Genomic DNA, 17,718 nt, shown 5'->3' with positions numbered 1-17,718 from the left:
TTCTTTAGTTCCTCCTCACTTTCTGAAGTTAAGGTGGTGTCATGTGCATATCCGACGTTACTGAAATTTCTTCCTGCAATCTTGATTCCAATTTGTGCTTCATCCAGCCTGGCATTTCACACGATGTACTCTAAATATAAGTTTCATAAGCAGGGTGGCGATATACAGCCTTAATGTACTCCTTTCCCAATTTGGAACCAGTTTGTTCCATGTCTGGTTCTAACTGTTGCTTCTTGACCTGCATACAGATTTCTCAAGAGACAGGGAAGGTGGTCTGGTATTCACATCTCTTTAAGACATAGTAGAAATAAAAAATAGTAAGTAGGCATATTTGTGGTGGTTGTACATACTTCTTACTGTTTTTTTTTCACATCCATGGGTATATTTCATTCATTTGATATTATGTTTCCTCTTTTGATTTATCCTGCATAGGAATAGATGTCTCATTTTTATAAACCTTAAAATTTAGAAAATGCTGTACATCTATACAAGATAAAATCATGAAATATTCGTGACTCTGAAAAGGCTTATGATTTTGCAAATCAAGCTTAGAACTGCTGATTGAGTCTCCTTGGTAGTCAAATAATTTGTTAGTAAATAGCATCCATAAAAGAATATTCATGAGATCAAAGTACCAATTTAAACTTCAGGGGAATATCTAATCAAGCTGCATTTTTATCATAAATAGGTTATAGACTCCTTTTAATGTCATAAAGCATTATCACCACCATTTTAATTTGGAAATTTGAGACATCTAATCAAAATGAAGATAATAACATTTCAACATGAGACATTCTGCTTATGACAATTTTTATATACTTTCAAGTACATTATATATATATAAGTATATATATTATATATATTTCAAGTTTATATTTCAATTTATATTTATATTTCAAGATTATATATATATATCAAATACTTTATATACTTTCAAGATATTGCCATCTTGTTCAATATCTTTGGAGAATGTATGGCTTACTGTTTCTTTTCATATTTTGTTAAAACATCAGAGTGTTTGCGTCAGTGTGTTTAGGTAGGTAGGAGGAGTACTCACAGATCTGAACAGTCTGGTTACCAGAACTACTATTAGAATGTTTTGGTTTTTTTTTTCTTCTTTACCTCCTCTTTCTTCTTCCCTTTTTAAAAAGCATATTAATTGAGACAATAAATCTCTGCTTTGGTGGAGCATACACATTCAGAAAATTATACAGTAAATTAGAAAGTTAAATATCTTAGAGCATTCATTGGTCAGGATACAGAAGATTAAAGTTCTGGGGATGAGGATGGTGGTCAGTTTTTAAATAATGCAATTAGGCTACATCATCTCAGTGAGGAGGTGAGCTGTGAGCAAAGAACTGAAAGGTAAAAGAGTTAACCAAATGAATATGTAGAAGAAGAACATTCCAAGCAGAGAAAACAGCCCAAAGATTCTTAGACAGGTGCGTCTGTTGTAATCTAGGAATATCAGGAGGCCTGATAGTTTAAGCAAAATGAATGAGGGAGTAATAACAGAAAATGATATCACAGACCAGAAGGGTTCAGATGATCTATGACAGTAGTCAGCAAACTACTGCTCATGATGATCCATGAGCAAATGTTGCCTGTAGACTGTTTTGTAAATAGAATTTACTGAAACACAGGACACACCAATAAGTGTGTCTGTCTGCCTGTGTCTGCTTACATGCTACAACAATGAAGGTTGAGTAGTTGAGACAGAGATGTGAAAAGCCAAGAATATTTACTATCCAGCTCTTTACAGAAGGCTGTTATTATTCCTTGATCTATGGTCACTGAAGAGATTCCCACTTATTTTTTGAGGAAAATGAAGAGTCACTGGGGGGAAGGGTTCGAGCAGAGCAGTCACATAATGTTTAAAATAATTATTTTCCTTTTTATTTTGTGAACAAAATGAAGGGGAATGGGAGTAGAAGGAGACACTTGAGGAACCAGTTCTGAAATCCAGTTGCGAGATGATGGTGGTCTAGATAGTATGGTAGTTGTAGAAGTCCTGAAAGAGAAAACCTTGAGCAGTCTGGTTAGAGAGCTCTGGACCTTAGGGGCTGCGCTGGTTAGGGCTCAAAAGGAAATGAAGAACATATTAATATGTTGCAATAGAAACCAACACACCCCTCTGGTTGGAACACTGCAATTCTATCCTGAGGCCACCTGAAATCATACATGACCAAGTAAAGGCACCACCATTGATCACAGATATTCTATGATTTACATTTTGCTAATAAAGAATAAGAACACTTTGGCTATTAAAAGTACATTAATATATTTTAATTTCCATTTAAAAATTAATTATGAAATATATCCATTATACCAGAGAATATGTAAAACACACACAGTACATGCACATACATATACACACATATAAATTAATTTTTAAGAATATGTGTGTGTATGTATATATCTCTCCCCCATATATTTCCATTTTTCTTAACCATAAATAACCATTATCTTGCTTTTCTGGAGTATCATTTTGTCATTGACATACATATAAATAAATAACACATTGTTTAGGCTTTCATTTTTCTTTAATTAAGAGTTATGCAAATTTTCTACTTTTGTAACTTGATTCTTTTGTTTGACGGCACCTGCTGACTGTGTCTCTGAGTCTTGCTAGATTAATTCCTGCCTAGTTCTACTAAAATGTATGCAGAGAAGGAACCTGGCTTTTTAAGATATCAGTGAAGGAATATAGAAGTCAAAAAAGTGACAGTGAAATTAGTATTGTCCTGTTAATTCTTTTCATATTGATTTTAATACAAATTTGTCTACTATTTGTTTATTTATTTGGAATGTTTCAGAAACATAGGAATGTCTGTGTTTGATAATGGAAAGAATTCTCCTTGCAGTTATTTAAAATGTTACCCTAAGAATTTATAAAAAGTTTATCAACATTAAAAGTATTCCTCTATGACACCTATTAGAAATTATACCAGATTTTTAAAATGACTCAAACTTCTTTTTTTCTAAATGTATTTTACTGCTTCTTAGGATACCATTGGCCTTCATAATAATCAAATTGTCATTAAATTTATATTTTGTATTGCATTTTTTAAGATAAGAAGCTCTGCCAGCTTACTCATTTTATCAACTGATAGTTTGACAGACTTGAAATTTGAAGTTGAGTCTGTTGCAACATTTGTAATGTTCTAACATAAATAGTTATGATATATCATTATGGTGAAATAAAAACAAATGATCTCATTAAATCATGAAACATTTTATAACATGCCATTAAGTGGTACTCAGGTGGGTGAATTCAATATAGTTGCCAAAGATGTTTATATCCTACTAAGAGTAGATTATAATAGTAGATTATATATAGATAAACTATGTAACATGATTTAATAGTGGTTGTCTTTGGGCATCAGAAAAACTGAAATAGAGTGTTACAAATAAAATATATTCAGAAATTTCTTGAGGCAGGTGTTTCTTGAGGGATGTAACAGCTAACTAAATGAATGATATATAATATAATCTGACATTCATATTATATTTGATATATTAATAAATTTACAAAAATATAATCTAGACATAATCTAGACAAACAGAACTTTGTGCACACCAGGACCCAGGAGAAAGGAGCAGTGACCCCACAAGAGACTGACCCAGACTTGCCCGTAAGTGTCCAGGAGTCTCCAGCGGAGACATGGGTAGGCAGTGGCTGGCTACAGAGCTGGGGACACTGAGTGTAGCAGTTTGCATGCATGAGACCTTTTGAAGTAGGTCACCATTGTCTTCATTACATCCGCCATAGTTTGGCCCCAGGTAAATAACAGAAGCCCCACCCATCAACAGAAAATGGATTAAAGATTTACTGAACATGGCCCCACCCATCAGAATAGACCCAGTTTCCCCCTCAGTCAGCCTTAGCTCAGTGGGTAAAGAATCTGCCTGAAAGGCAGGAGACCCGGGTTCGATTCCTGGGTTGGGAAGATCCCCTGGAGAAGGAAATGCAACCCACTCCAGTATTCTTGCCTGGAGAATCCCATGGACAGAGGAGCCTGGCGGGCTATAGTCCATGGTGTCACAAGAGTAAGACAACACTTAGCAACTAAACCATCACTACCCCAGTCTCTCCCATCAGGAGGCTTCCATAAGCCTCTTACCCTTCTCCATCAGAGGGCAGAAAGACTGAAAACCACAATCACAGAAAACTAACCAATCTGATTATATGGACCACAGCCTTGTCTAACTGAAAGAAACTAGTAGCCATGCCAGTTTAGGGCCACCAAAGATGGACGCGTCAGGTGAAAAGTTCTGACAAAACATGGTCCATTGAATAAGGGAATGGCAAACCACCTCAGTATCCTTGCTTGAGAACCTCATGAACAGTATGAAAGGCAAAAAGATAGGACACTGAAAGATGAATTCCCTGGGTTGGTAGGGTGCCCAATATGCTACTGGAGATCAGTGGAGAAATAACTCCAGAAAGAATGAAGAGATGGAGCCAAGGCAAAAATAACACCCAGTTGTGGATGTGACAGGTGATGGATAAAGTCCAATGCTGTAAAGAGCAATATTACATAGGAACCTGGAGTGTTAGGTCCATTAATCAAGGCAAATTGGAAGTGGTCAACAGGAGATGGCAAGAGTGAACATCGACATTTTAGGAATCAGTTAACTAAAATGGTCTGGAGTGGGTGAATTTAACTCAGATGACCATTATATCTACTACTGTGGGCAAGAATCCCTTAGAAGAAATGAAGTAGCCATCATAGTAAACAAAAGAGTCTGAAATGCAGTACATGGATACAGTCTCAAAAATGACCAAATGATCTCTGTTCATTTCCAAGGCAAACCATTCAATATCACAGTAATCCAAGTCTATGTCCCGACCAGTAATGCTGAAGAAGTTGAATTTGAAAGTTCTATGAAGACTTACAAGACCTTCTAGAACTAACACCCCCAAAAATGTCCTTTTCATTTTAAGGGACAAGAATGCAAAAGTAGGAAGTCAAGAAATACCTGGAGTAACAGGCAAATTTGGCCTTTGAGTACAGAATGAAGCAGGACAAAAGCTAGTAGAGTTTTGCCAAGAGAACACACTGGTCATAGCAAACACCTACTTCCAAAAATACAAGAGAAAATTCTATATATGAACATCACCAGATAGTCCCATACCAAAATCAAATTGATTCTATTCTTTGCCGCCAAAGATGGAAAATTCTATACAGTCAGTAAAAACAAGACCAGGAGCTGACTGTGAAACACAAACCATGAACTCCTTATTGCCAAATTCAGACAGAAATTGAAGAAAGTAGGGAAAACCACTAGACCATTCAGTTCAGTTCAGTTCTGTCGCTCAGTTGTGTCTGACTCTTTGCAACCCCATGAACCACAGCATGCCAGGCCTCCCTGTCCATCACCAACTACCAGAGTTTACCCAAACTGATGTCCATTGAGTCAGTGATGCCATCCAACCATCTCATCCTCTGTAGTCCCCTTCTCTTCCTGCCCTCAATCTTTCCCAGCATCAGGGTCTTTTCAGATGAGTCAGCTCTTCACATCAGGTGGCCAAAGTATTGGAGTTTCACCTTCAACATCAGTCCTTCCAATGAACACCCAGGACTGATCTCCTTTAGGATGGAGTGATTGGATCTCCTTGCAGTCCAAGGGACTCTCAGGAGTCTTCTCCACCACCACAGTTCAAAAGCATTAATTCTTCTGCTCTCTGCTTTCAGGTACGGCTTAAATCAAATCCCTTACGATTATACATGGAAGTGACAAATAGATTCAAGGGATTAGATCTGATAGACAGAGTGCCTGGAGAACTATGGGCAGAGGTTCGTGACATTGTACAGGAGTCAGGGATCAAGACTATCCCCAAGGAAAAGAAATGCAAAAAGGCAAAATGGTTGTCTCAGAAGGCCTTACTGTGAATAGAAGAGAAGCAAAAGGCAAAGGAGAAAAGGAAAGATATACCCATTTGAATGCAGAGTTCCAAAGAATAGCAAGGAGAGATAAGAAAGTCTTCCTCAGTGATCAATGGAAAGAAATAGAGGAAAACAGTAGAATGACAAAGACTAGAGATCTCTTCAAGAAAATTAGAGATACTAAGGGAACATTTCATGCAAAGATGGGCACAATAAAGGACAGAAATGGTGTGGACCTAACAGAAGCAGAAGATATTTAGAAGTGGGAAGAATACACAGAAGAACTATACAAAAAAGATATTTAGACAGTCACTATGGTGTGATCACTCACCTAGAGCCAGACATCCTGGAGTGTGAAGTCAAGTGGGCCTTAGGAAGCATCACTATGAACAAAGCTAGCGGAGGTGATGCAATTCCAGTTGAGCTATTTCAAATCCTAAAAGATGATGATGTGAAAGTGCTGCACTCAATATGCCAACAAATTTGGAAAACTCAGTAGTGGCCACAGGGCTGGGAAAGTCAGTTTTTGTTCCAACCCCAAAGAAAGGCAATGCCAGAGAATGCTCAAGCTACCACACAGTTGCACTCATCTCACACACTAGTAAAGTAATGCTTAAAATTCTCCAAGCCGGGCTTCAAAAGTATGTGAACCATGAACTTCCAGATGTTCAAGCTGCATTTAGAAAAGGCAGAGGAACCAGAGATCAAATTGCCAACATCCGTTAGATCACTGAAAAAGCAAGAGAGTTCCAGAAAAACATCTACTTCTGCTTTATTGACTATGGCAAAACCTTTGACTGTGTGCACTACAACAAACTGTGGAAAATTCTGAAAGAGATGGGCATACCAGACCACCTGACCTGCCTCTTGAGGAACCTATATGCGGGTCAGGAAGCAACAGTTAGAACTGGACATGGAACAACAGACTGGTTCCAAATAGGGAAAGGAGTACATCAAGGCTGTATATCGTCACCTTGCTTATTTAACTTATATGTAGAGTACATCATGAGAAATGCTGGGATGGATGAAGCACAAATTGGGATCAAGATTGCCAGGAGAAATATCAATAACCTCAGATATGCAGATGACACCACCCTTATGACAGAAAGTGAAGAAGACCTAAAGAGCCTCTTGATGAAAATGAAAGAGGAGAGTGAAAAAGTAGGCTTAAAGCTCAACATTCAGAAAAGTAAGATCATGGCATCTGGTCCCATCACTTCATAGCAAATAGATGGGAAAATAGTGAGAGTCTTTATTTTTGGGGGCTCCAAAATCACTGCAGCAGGTGACTGCAGCCATGAAATTAAAAGATACTTGCTCCTTGGAAGAAAAGTTATGACCAACCTAAATAGCGTATTTAAAAGCAGAGACATTAGTTTTCCAACAAAGGCCCTTCTAGTCAAAGCTGTGTTTTTTCCAGTAGTCATGTATGGATGTGAGAGTGGACTATAAAGAAAGCTGAGTGCTGAAGTATTTATGTTCTTTAACTGTGGTGATCGAGAAGACTCTTGAGAGTCCCTTGGACTGTGAGGAGTTCCAAGCAGTCCATTCTAAAGAAATCAGTCCTGAATATTCATTGGAAGGACTGATGCTGAAGCTGAAGCTGAAACTCCAATACTTTGGCCACCTGATGCAAAGAACTGACTTATTGGAAAAGATCCTGATGCTGGGAAAGATTGAAGGCGGGAGGAGAAGGGGACAACAGAGGATGTGATAGTTGGATGGCATCACTGACTCAACTGACATGAGTTTGAGCAACGTCCTGGAGTTGACGATGGACAGGGATGCCTGGCATGCTGCAGTCCATGGGGTCATGAAGAGTCAGACATGGCTGAGCGACTGAACTGAACTGACAGAATCTAGACATAAATTTTGCAAAAGTAAGATAAATAGAAGCAAATGCTGTGGAAAGCAAATAAACCATCATTCATTTTGAACTAAATTATTATTCTTAATCATAGCTCATGTTTATTTTATTTCCCAGAGGTTAAAATACATGATGAAACTTTTCTTAAACCTAGTGTATAGTGTTAGCCATTCAGTCTTGTCTGACTCTGCAACTGCATGGGCTATAACATGCCAGGCTCCTCTGTCCATGGAGATTCTTGAGGCAAGAATATAGGAGTGGGTTACCATTCCTTTCTCCAAGGGATCTTTTGGACCCAAGAATCAAGTCCAGGTCTGCTGCATTTAGGCAGATTATTTACCATATGAGCTACCAGGGAAGCCCAAACTTTTTCTTAATTCTGTGTTTAATTTCAGCCCTATGTTGGAGTCTCTTTGCACTTAAATCACCATCCTTTTTGTGTTTAGTGTAGTAGTGTTATTCACTCAGTCATGTCCATCTCTATGAGACTCCATGGACTATAGCCTGACAGGCTCTTCTATCCATGGGATTCTCCAGGCAAGAATACTGGAGTGGGTTATATAAATGCCAAGTGCATGAAATGAGAATAAAAGATCTGAATATCAAAAAGTCAGGTATCTTTCAGAGAAATACGTGTTCACTCCTATATAGTCTGACTTCTGAGAGCATCTTTTACAGGAATAAATAATTTCCTTAAGTAGTGGTTTTCTGGCTATGAGGTGTATTTTAACAAATGGAGTTCTTCAGCTGGGGACCTATAAATTTATACACTTGACTTTGTTAACTTTGGCCTAACTGTCTTCGAACTCACCTTAAATAAGGGCATGTGTATTAAAACTTTATCAGAAAACCATTCTATTGTAATAAGAGATATCACTTGAAAGCTTTCCAAAATGGTAATTAGTGTAGAGAAGACACATAAAACTGTCTGGGTGGAAGAGTTATTGGGGCTGATGCTCTTGTCAAAATGTGAATGCTGTTTATCTGCAGACATTAATTATGGATGGCTTTTTCCAAGTAGGTTAACAGATAATTTTCATTGACTGTCTCTTGTAACAGAGCTCAAGCGCCATCATGGGCCACTAGGTCTAAAAGTATTTGCATTTCAGGTGGGACCAGGTTACCTCAAGATTTTCACACTATGGCAGACTTGACACATAAAATTACTCATGGTGGATATACTTTGTAATTGTACTTCTGTTTCTGTCAGTACAACAGCTCCATAATATTTTAGGCTTGGTAGACCATCTTTATTGTTTTTTTTTATTTTAACTATTACATATTGAACCTGTTGTAAACTTTGAAGGACAAAATAAGACATCACGCTGTATTTGTTATATTGGTCACTTCAGTCAAATTGTAAGCATTCCGTTTTGACATGTGATTTTCATAGTCTTTAAGAAAATGTTTTTGTAAGATATTATAATGTTAGAAATTAACACTCTTTAGAGGTGAATTGTAGAGAGTAAATATAGGGTACCACACAGGGATTTTGGATTCTTTCAAAACTCCCTGTGTGGCTTAATATTAGAATGAAATAACTATTATATTATCATGAGGAACTTTCACCAGGGATCATTATCACCTATTAAATTCAACTTAATTTACCCAAATCCATTATCACTTTAGCCAAATATTTTGATCAATCAGATGAGTAAAACAGAGGTTATATTTGAGTAAAACACAGACATATGCCTCACATAAAGTGAATATGTGTGCCTCAAACAAGATTATATGTTGGGATTTAAGATGCTTGAAAAATTAATTTTCTAAGTGGTTCTTCCAAGTTTTCATTTTCTATGGAGGGTAATGATCTGAATACTATGCTTTGATAAATATTATTCAATATGTTTAATTATGCAAACAGCTTACATTATGGATACATATATATGCTATGTATGTATGATTATTAATTTTTAAAATGAGAGACAATGACCTGAAGAAAATATAATTAGCCCATCCAACTTCTCATGTACCAGTCTTCATGTTGGGGCTATGACAAAAATATAAATATTACTTAAATATAAAGATTGTCCTAGACTCCATTATGGAGAAGGCAATGGCAACCCACTCTAGTACTCTTGCCTGGAAAATCCCATGGATGGAGAAGCCTGGTAGGCTGCAGTCTGTGGGGTTGCTAAGAGTCAGATATGAGTGAGCGACTTCACTTTCACTTTTCACTTTCATGCATTGGAGAAGGAAATGGCAACACACTCCAGTGTTCTTGCCTGGAGAACCCCAGGGACAGGGGAGCCTGGCGGGCTGCCGTCTATGTGGTCGTACAGAGTCGGACACGACTGAAGTGACTTAGCAGCAGCAGCAGCAGCAGACTCCATTAATGGATACAGCTAAGACATTTCTGATTTCCTTAAACATACTTAGACTAGAGCTATTTTTAAAAATTGCCTGCTCCATACCAGTCTGATGGACCAATGTAGAATCTGTTGTTTCTGAAATAGAAATGAAATGAGAATGTAAAAATATCAATCCCTTCCTATATACATATATGTGTGTGTGTGTGTGTGTGTGTGTGTGTGTGTGTTAGCCATGTCCCACTCTTTGTGACCTCATGGACTGTAGCTAACCAGGCTCCTCTGTCCATGGAATTCTCCAGGCAAGAGTATTGGAATAGGTTGCTATTCCCTTCTCCAGGGGATCTTCCCAACCCAGGGATTGAACCCTGGTCTCCTGCATTGCAGGCAGATTCTTTACCATCTGAGCCACCAGGGAAGCCTATATATATGTACATATATATATAGTATATCTATATCTCTATACTGCAAGCAGTTAACTACTCAGACTCAGGTTTCTTTCATGCTGCTGTATTTTTGTAGAGATTATTTATTGTGAAATGTAACAATATAAACTTGTTTTATAAGATTCTAATTCCCTTCCAAAAAATTCTATTAACTGAAGGATTTTAAAATCAAAACTATTTCTTTGTCACAATTCTACTTCAATAATAATTATTTTAAATCTTCTCAAGGATTATCAAATTCCTTTAGCCTCCTAACAGGCATTCTATAATACTTGTTATATTTTAAGATACAAAGTTATAAGCACTCAAGCTCATGTTTAAAAATTAAAAATATAAAGAAAGATGAGCATAAATTCATTAAGCTTCTTTCTATATGTTTCCTGTTTTCCCAATCCTTTATCCTGAAATAAGGCAAAGTTGACAGTATGGTATGTATTTTCCGTATTTTCTCATGTTGACATCAACATGCATGGACAATATTGCTTTTTTGTTTAAGTATGAGATTGCACTATGAATATTTTCCCTCTTTATGAGCTCATTGTGAGTATCTTTCTAGATACATAGAAGATCTAATTATTTGTATAGCTTTGGAATGTTGATAGAATGCGTATAATATAATTTATTCTTTATTCCTCTATTAAGGAAGATTCAGGCTGCTTCCCAGTTTATGCCATTATAAATAATGCCATTATAAGTATTTACTTAGCTATTTGCTTTTCTTCTCTTTGGACACAGATGCTTTTATTTTTATAGGGTCAATTTTTAGAGACATAGTTGTTGTATCATGTAAACTGCCCTGATGGATACTGACAATGACCTTCTAAAGTTACTGTAATTCATTGTCAAACCAGCAGTGTATCTGGAGGTCCTCCTTCATAATGCCTTGTCTACTACATTGATCTTTCCACCTTCAGATAGTTTAGGATTGAATTTTTTTTTTAATTTTGCACTGATTGGAATTTTCCTAAGCACCCTCCATTTTAATCATCTTTTATGCATTTATTTTTCATTTTGAGACCCAATAGAAACACATACTTAAGACTATGGATTCTCTTTGAATCCTGGCACCTCTAGTTAGTACTGTTGTAACTGTTGGTGGGTGACTTAGGATCTCTGTAACTCAGTTTCTTTATCCATAAATTGAGATAGCAATAGTGTCCAACTTAGAGCAGAGATACCTGGCTTGGTTCTTCTTTTCCTTGTTCTCTACCACTCCATGTCCATCGACTACTAGCACACCCTTCCAACAGCAGCATCTACCCCCAGATATTCATTTCCAGAACCAAAGAGGCAGTAATTCTATGGTGGCAACAGCTTCTCTTAAACCTCTTCATAAATATCCCTCTCATGATTACACTTTGCATTTCTCTGCAAGCTGTGGGGAAAGAGAAAAGAGCCCTTGACCTCTCAGAGCTGGACTGGAATAACAGGGTCTTGATATTCTCCTGTTCAAGATAAATAATTTCACAAACATCAACAACAGACAATATCATTCTCTCACCTTAGTGGATCGAAACAAAAACAAGATCACCCCATATTCATGTCTGAACATAAAATAAGAACATTATCCAAAGCACAAAAATGACCACATGTACTCTAATCTTAGCTACTATGAGTAACTGCTGCTGCTTTGCCAACTATACTTATAGCACTGAACTAGTCTTCTCTCCTTCTAGATAAGATTTACTAAGATAGTGAATCACTGAATTATCCTTGCTTCCACAGTAAAGACATGCTTGCATAAACCTGCCCCCCAATCACCTAGCACAAATCAAAATCTTACAGCAATTCCTTTCTAACACAGTCTTACTCCGGTGTTTCCCATGGTGTGAATCCCTCTTGCTGCAATGAATACTAATCCCAGTTTATTCAAATTGTTCAGCTGTGTTCCTGGTGGTCTTGGCTGGAAGGCATCAACACCACAAACTGTTAACTCACACAAGTGCCTCAGATGAAATAATAAGCAAATTAGCAACTTCTCTGATTCCCAGAATCCCTCTTTCAGAGTCTTCTTTCCCAGCTCTTTCAACTTTTATGTAAGGTCTAATCATTATAATATTCTCTGCTTTGCTGAATAAACTCTGGTGCACTCTTAATAGCTTGTTTTGCATACAAATATCTTTCTCAATTCTATCAAATTTCCTATTCATGCTTTCCTACTATCTTATAATACCCACTCTTTAAATATTAATATATTGTTTGGAATCGTTCTGAAATTTGGTTTGGAATAATGTATATTTTAAATAAACAAAACCTTTTTTTTCACCATGTGATAGGCCTGCAGTAGACACAACCATATTTCTAATTCTTAAGTTATATTATAAATGTGGAATCATATCCATCACTCATGTGACTTAGTTTATTCTGAGGTATGTCTCTGTTCTGATACATATAGCAGGTAAATTTAAGATTCTGTGATAGAGACAATTGACTTCATGGTAATTTCATAATGGGGCTATCGAAAGAGATCATTTATAAGGTGTCATGGCACACGAGTCTGTAAGCACATTTTAGAGGTAGAAAGAGATCTGTTCACACTGTTCTATGCCACTTTCTAGCAGTACATATTCATGGAAATGTTAATTATACTTTGGCAGTTTCAGTCTCCCCATTTATAAAATGAAGGAAATACATGAATAAAATGGAGGAAATACTACGGTTGTGACTGAAATAAATATGTAATGGCCAGCACAATATCTGGTACCTACTAGGCCTATTGTAATAATGGACATGTTGACCATTAAAAAATTAATTTTTTCAGTTATCCTTATGCTCATTCAGCAATAGTTTATGAAATGACTTTCCTATTCATCATATCAAATGGAAAGAGAAAATATAAAAGATAAAAAGAATCCCAGCCTCTAGAGGGTTCATGTTCTGGTGAAAAAAAAGATGAAAACCATTTATTAAAAAGAAAAAGAAGGAGGAGGAGGAGGAAGAGGAGGAGGAGAAACACAAAGAAAAATAAACTCAATTCAGCTTAACATTATATCTTTCCAGTGTGAACACTATTCCGTGTTGCATTGTTATTTTAACTTATACTCACATAGTTCAAAATCATCTCAAAACATCTGCGTAAATATATAACACTCAAACTACACAGACTCTGAAGGAAATTCAACAGGGTTGGATAAGAGTCACTGTAAGGGATTTAATGCTGTTTTGTCAGAAACCAGCATTTATATAGTTCAACCTCTCTTCTCAACCTGTCCTCCATCTTCATAATTCTGTCCTGAAAATTCAGTGAAAAAAAGCTTAAAAGTACCTACCACCTAAATACATACACAATAATTATTACTTATATTTTATGTTTCACTGTCAGCTCTGCTGATGTTGCTCAGACTGAAACAATCTTCCCAAGTGAATTTTCATATGAATATTTAGTTAAAAAGACAATTTTGTTTCAGAGCATACATAGGATTCTGTAAAACGTCACCACCTAATGGTTAATCGCCTATATGCTCAATTTCAATACATTTGGGAAATCATTATTGCAGGCACATATAATAAATCACAAAAATGACTTTTATGAAAGTTAACTGAACAGGATCTTGTTCTTATTTTAAAAGTTATATCCAACAACTCATTGAAGTGTAGACTTTATTAATTCTTGACTGAATCATAGGGCAATAAGATAAAAAATTGCAAGAGCCTGCAGACACTGATGCATCTGTTTATGAAAAATTGAACTTCAGACATTTGACAACTTCGATCTTTTTTCCTCATAACTGGAGCTACCTTCAGGTATGTTATGGCTATAATTTTAAAAAGGAGCTTCCGGGAGAGTCTTCCAAAGCATGCTTTTTCTATTTCTCAAGACTTAAAAATTTCCCTGCTACTCAAATTTCCACTCCCTTTGGACAAAAGCTTTAAAAAAAAAAACAAAAACAAACAAACAAATAAAAAAACCTGCCTAGCTGAGATAGCTTATGAAGAATTAATAATTCTGTGTTGAATGTTATCACCGAATTCCTGATGTGCCTGACAGCTTGAGGAATAGGTAATATTCTCTGTAAGATATAGGATTAATGTTCTTGTATGACTATCCTGATGTTGTTTTGTTCTTATGGAATCAGTGCTGGCAAAGTATTATGCTGTTCATATATTTCAGTTTCATCAGGAACTTCAGAGGAGACACTGATGACTTGAAATGCATTACAGACATATGTATTGGTGTTATTATTAATTTTTATACAATTAAAGTTTTGAAATCCCATGTAACAGTCACATGATATATATCATCGGTTAACTTATCTTCTTAAGAGAGAAAGTATGTATCACAGTAATATTGGAGAGGCTTATGCACTTTACTTGCCCAGTCATAAGAGCCCTCCTGTTTTTCCTTGTGTCCATTCAAATATACACACTGTAAAATTATTTATAATAATAACACCCATAATTTATTTAATTTCTGCACTTGGCATATTTTATATATTTTGGAATCCACAAAAATACCCTCACATCTAAAAATAAAAAAATTAAAGGATGGTATATTGTTGTTTTAGTGGAAATTTCATGCTTCTTTATTTCTGTATTTATTTATTGGTCATACCGGGAGTGCACACAAAATCTTAGTTCCCTGACTAGGAATCAAACCCATCTCCCCTATACTCAGAGCATGGAGTCTTAGCCACTGGACTCGCTGGGAAGTCCCCCCTCCCGTGTATAATCACTCCCATTTTGTAGATGAGATTTCTGGGCTCAGGTTAGTTAAGGTCCCTGAGTTTCCTGGTGACTTAGTTACTCACTCAGTTACTCACTCAGTTATTAAGTTCTCAGTTAGTCAGAACCAAATTCTGACCAACCCCAGATTATATACACTCTTTATTATACCGCACTATTTGTATATTGTTTTATTTCTTTAACAGTGTGTATGGACCCAATGCAGTTAGGTGCACTTCAGACCAATTCAGCCCAAATCCTGAATCGTTAAATCATATAAACCAATGGCAAGGAAGGGTAGAAACTCATGGTAGACTCTTGCCTACACAACATGGAGACAGTTTTCTAAATATGTTTCTCAAACTGAGGTCATTTAGAATTTTGTTACTAGTATGTACAAGCATATTTGGGTAGTCTGTAGCACAAGCTTATTTTGGATTTATTTGTAGGAATAATTGGTATATTTGGGATAAAAATTCATACTAAGAGAAAAGAATGTATAAAATACAAGTTTATGGACAACTGGCTTGGGTTAGAGAGCTTCCCAAATGGCACTAGTGATAAAGAACCCACCTGCCAATGTAGAAGACATAAAAGACACAGGTCCGATCCCTGGATTGGGAAGATTCCCTAGAAGAGGACATGACAACCCACTCTAGTTTTCTTTCTGGAGAATCCCAAGAACAGAGGAGCCTGGTGGGCTACAATCCATAGGGTAGCAAAGACTAAGCCATGACTGAAGTGACTTAGCATGCACTCAAAGAACAAGACAATTTTGTCATTCAGATTATCTTCTATATTCCTAATGTACATTTAACTAAACCCACCAGAGAAGGGGCTGCAAACATAAAGCAAAAATAAAACAGAAATCTTTGTTATATTAATACTTTGCTTTCTTTAGGGCAATAATTCAAGTGCTGGTGTTGACAGATGTAACAGTTTTGGCAGATATTCCTTAATCATCATTTACGGGAGTTAAAGATTGGTCAGAGGCTTCAAACCATGCTATGGCTATTTGAAATCATCACAAAAAGTCAGGGTAAGGATAAGAGGAAGAATCAACTATCACACATAACAGTACGTTGTGATTGTGAACACAAATGAGATAGTTCAATTTCCAAGAGAGAGATTTACAAGATAGTATTTCCAATATTGAGAGTAGAACCAGAGGAAAACCATAGTGACAGTTTTTGGCACTCACATTTTAACTCCAAGCTGGTGGAATCTAGGAAGCAAAGATATACATGTGCATAGGTCTTAATAATCAGATGGGTATGTAGAGAGCCTAAGTTTCAACTTTGTAATTACATGCAGGAAAAAAAAAAAAAGTTTTCTCAGCAGTGAGATGACTTACCTAAGGACCCTTAGCTCATTGTTAGTAGAAGCTGAGAAAGCAAAACCTTCAAATGCCCCGTTCAGTCCCTTTGTACAAGCTATGTCTTAAATTTAGAGCACAGCTGTGTATGTTGAAGATGTTACTGGTTCAGCATCTCAGAGCATTGAGTTCTGGATCAGGTAGGTATAAATTCCATCCAACTCCTTTTCCTGAAAAATTCTGGGCAAATCGCAAATCACTTTTTGCTTGAATTTCCTCATTGAGAATATTCAAATAATGCAGTATTAGCCTCAGATGCTTGTTTCAAGCATTAATTAGTAATCTAAGAATGGGTTATAAGTACTCAACAAAGAGAACTTATTTTTATCCATTTATACCATATTAGAGATTAATTATAAAGTATTTTTCTCCAGATGTCAACCTATTTTCATGTAGTTTTAAATAAATCTTGGAAATAAGAGGGATATTCATTTTCTGTGTTAGGAGATAAAGTTCTGTGGACATAGTACTTATGCATAAGTCATTTGTGTGAAGCTTCCATTTAAAAAAAATATTCACTAGGATTAAACCTTTACAATAACACTGTTATTCTAATTACACATGTAATAGTAAGCTGATAGATATATTAGAGATCCAAGTAGCTGAAAGTATGAATCCATAAAACAATAAAATGAAAGATTATCACAGATCCAGGAATATGAATATCTACAATTATCAGAACTATACAATGAAAATGAAATTGTTTTGCTTTTTAAATAATAAAATGATTTTTAAAGAATTTGCATGATTCTAAGAAGAAAGTCACTTACTTAATTCTCAAATTTTGATTTACGTGCTTAGATAAAACCATAGTTTTAACAGAAAAGTGATTACTGTTTGTGAATCACAGTAGATAATATTGAAAGGAGAAGCATACATCCTAAAACTTCAGTCAATATATCATCTATGTCTTGTTTAAAATATCTGAAGAAATTATTGTTAGATGCTATTATTTATTTGAGTTTCATAAGTTTAAAATCTGAAGCTTAGACAGTTAGGTCAATTGATCAAAATGAGAAAATCAGTTAATAAGTGAAGGAACCAGGACATAAATTCATAACTAAAGAATCTAAAACTTTGCTCAGTTCATAACTCAAACTATACATTCCTGGTGATAGTCTTACTATTGATCAGGTATGATTTTGTTGTTATGCATTTGTGATAC

Source organism: Cervus canadensis, chromosome 7, assembly GCF_019320065.1.
Source record: "Cervus canadensis isolate Bull #8, Minnesota chromosome 7, ASM1932006v1, whole genome shotgun sequence".
Classification (NCBI taxonomy): Eukaryota; Metazoa; Chordata; class Mammalia; order Artiodactyla; family Cervidae; genus Cervus; species Cervus canadensis.
The sequence above is the reverse complement of the archived record's forward strand: the minus strand, read 5'-3'. Positions refer to the sequence as shown.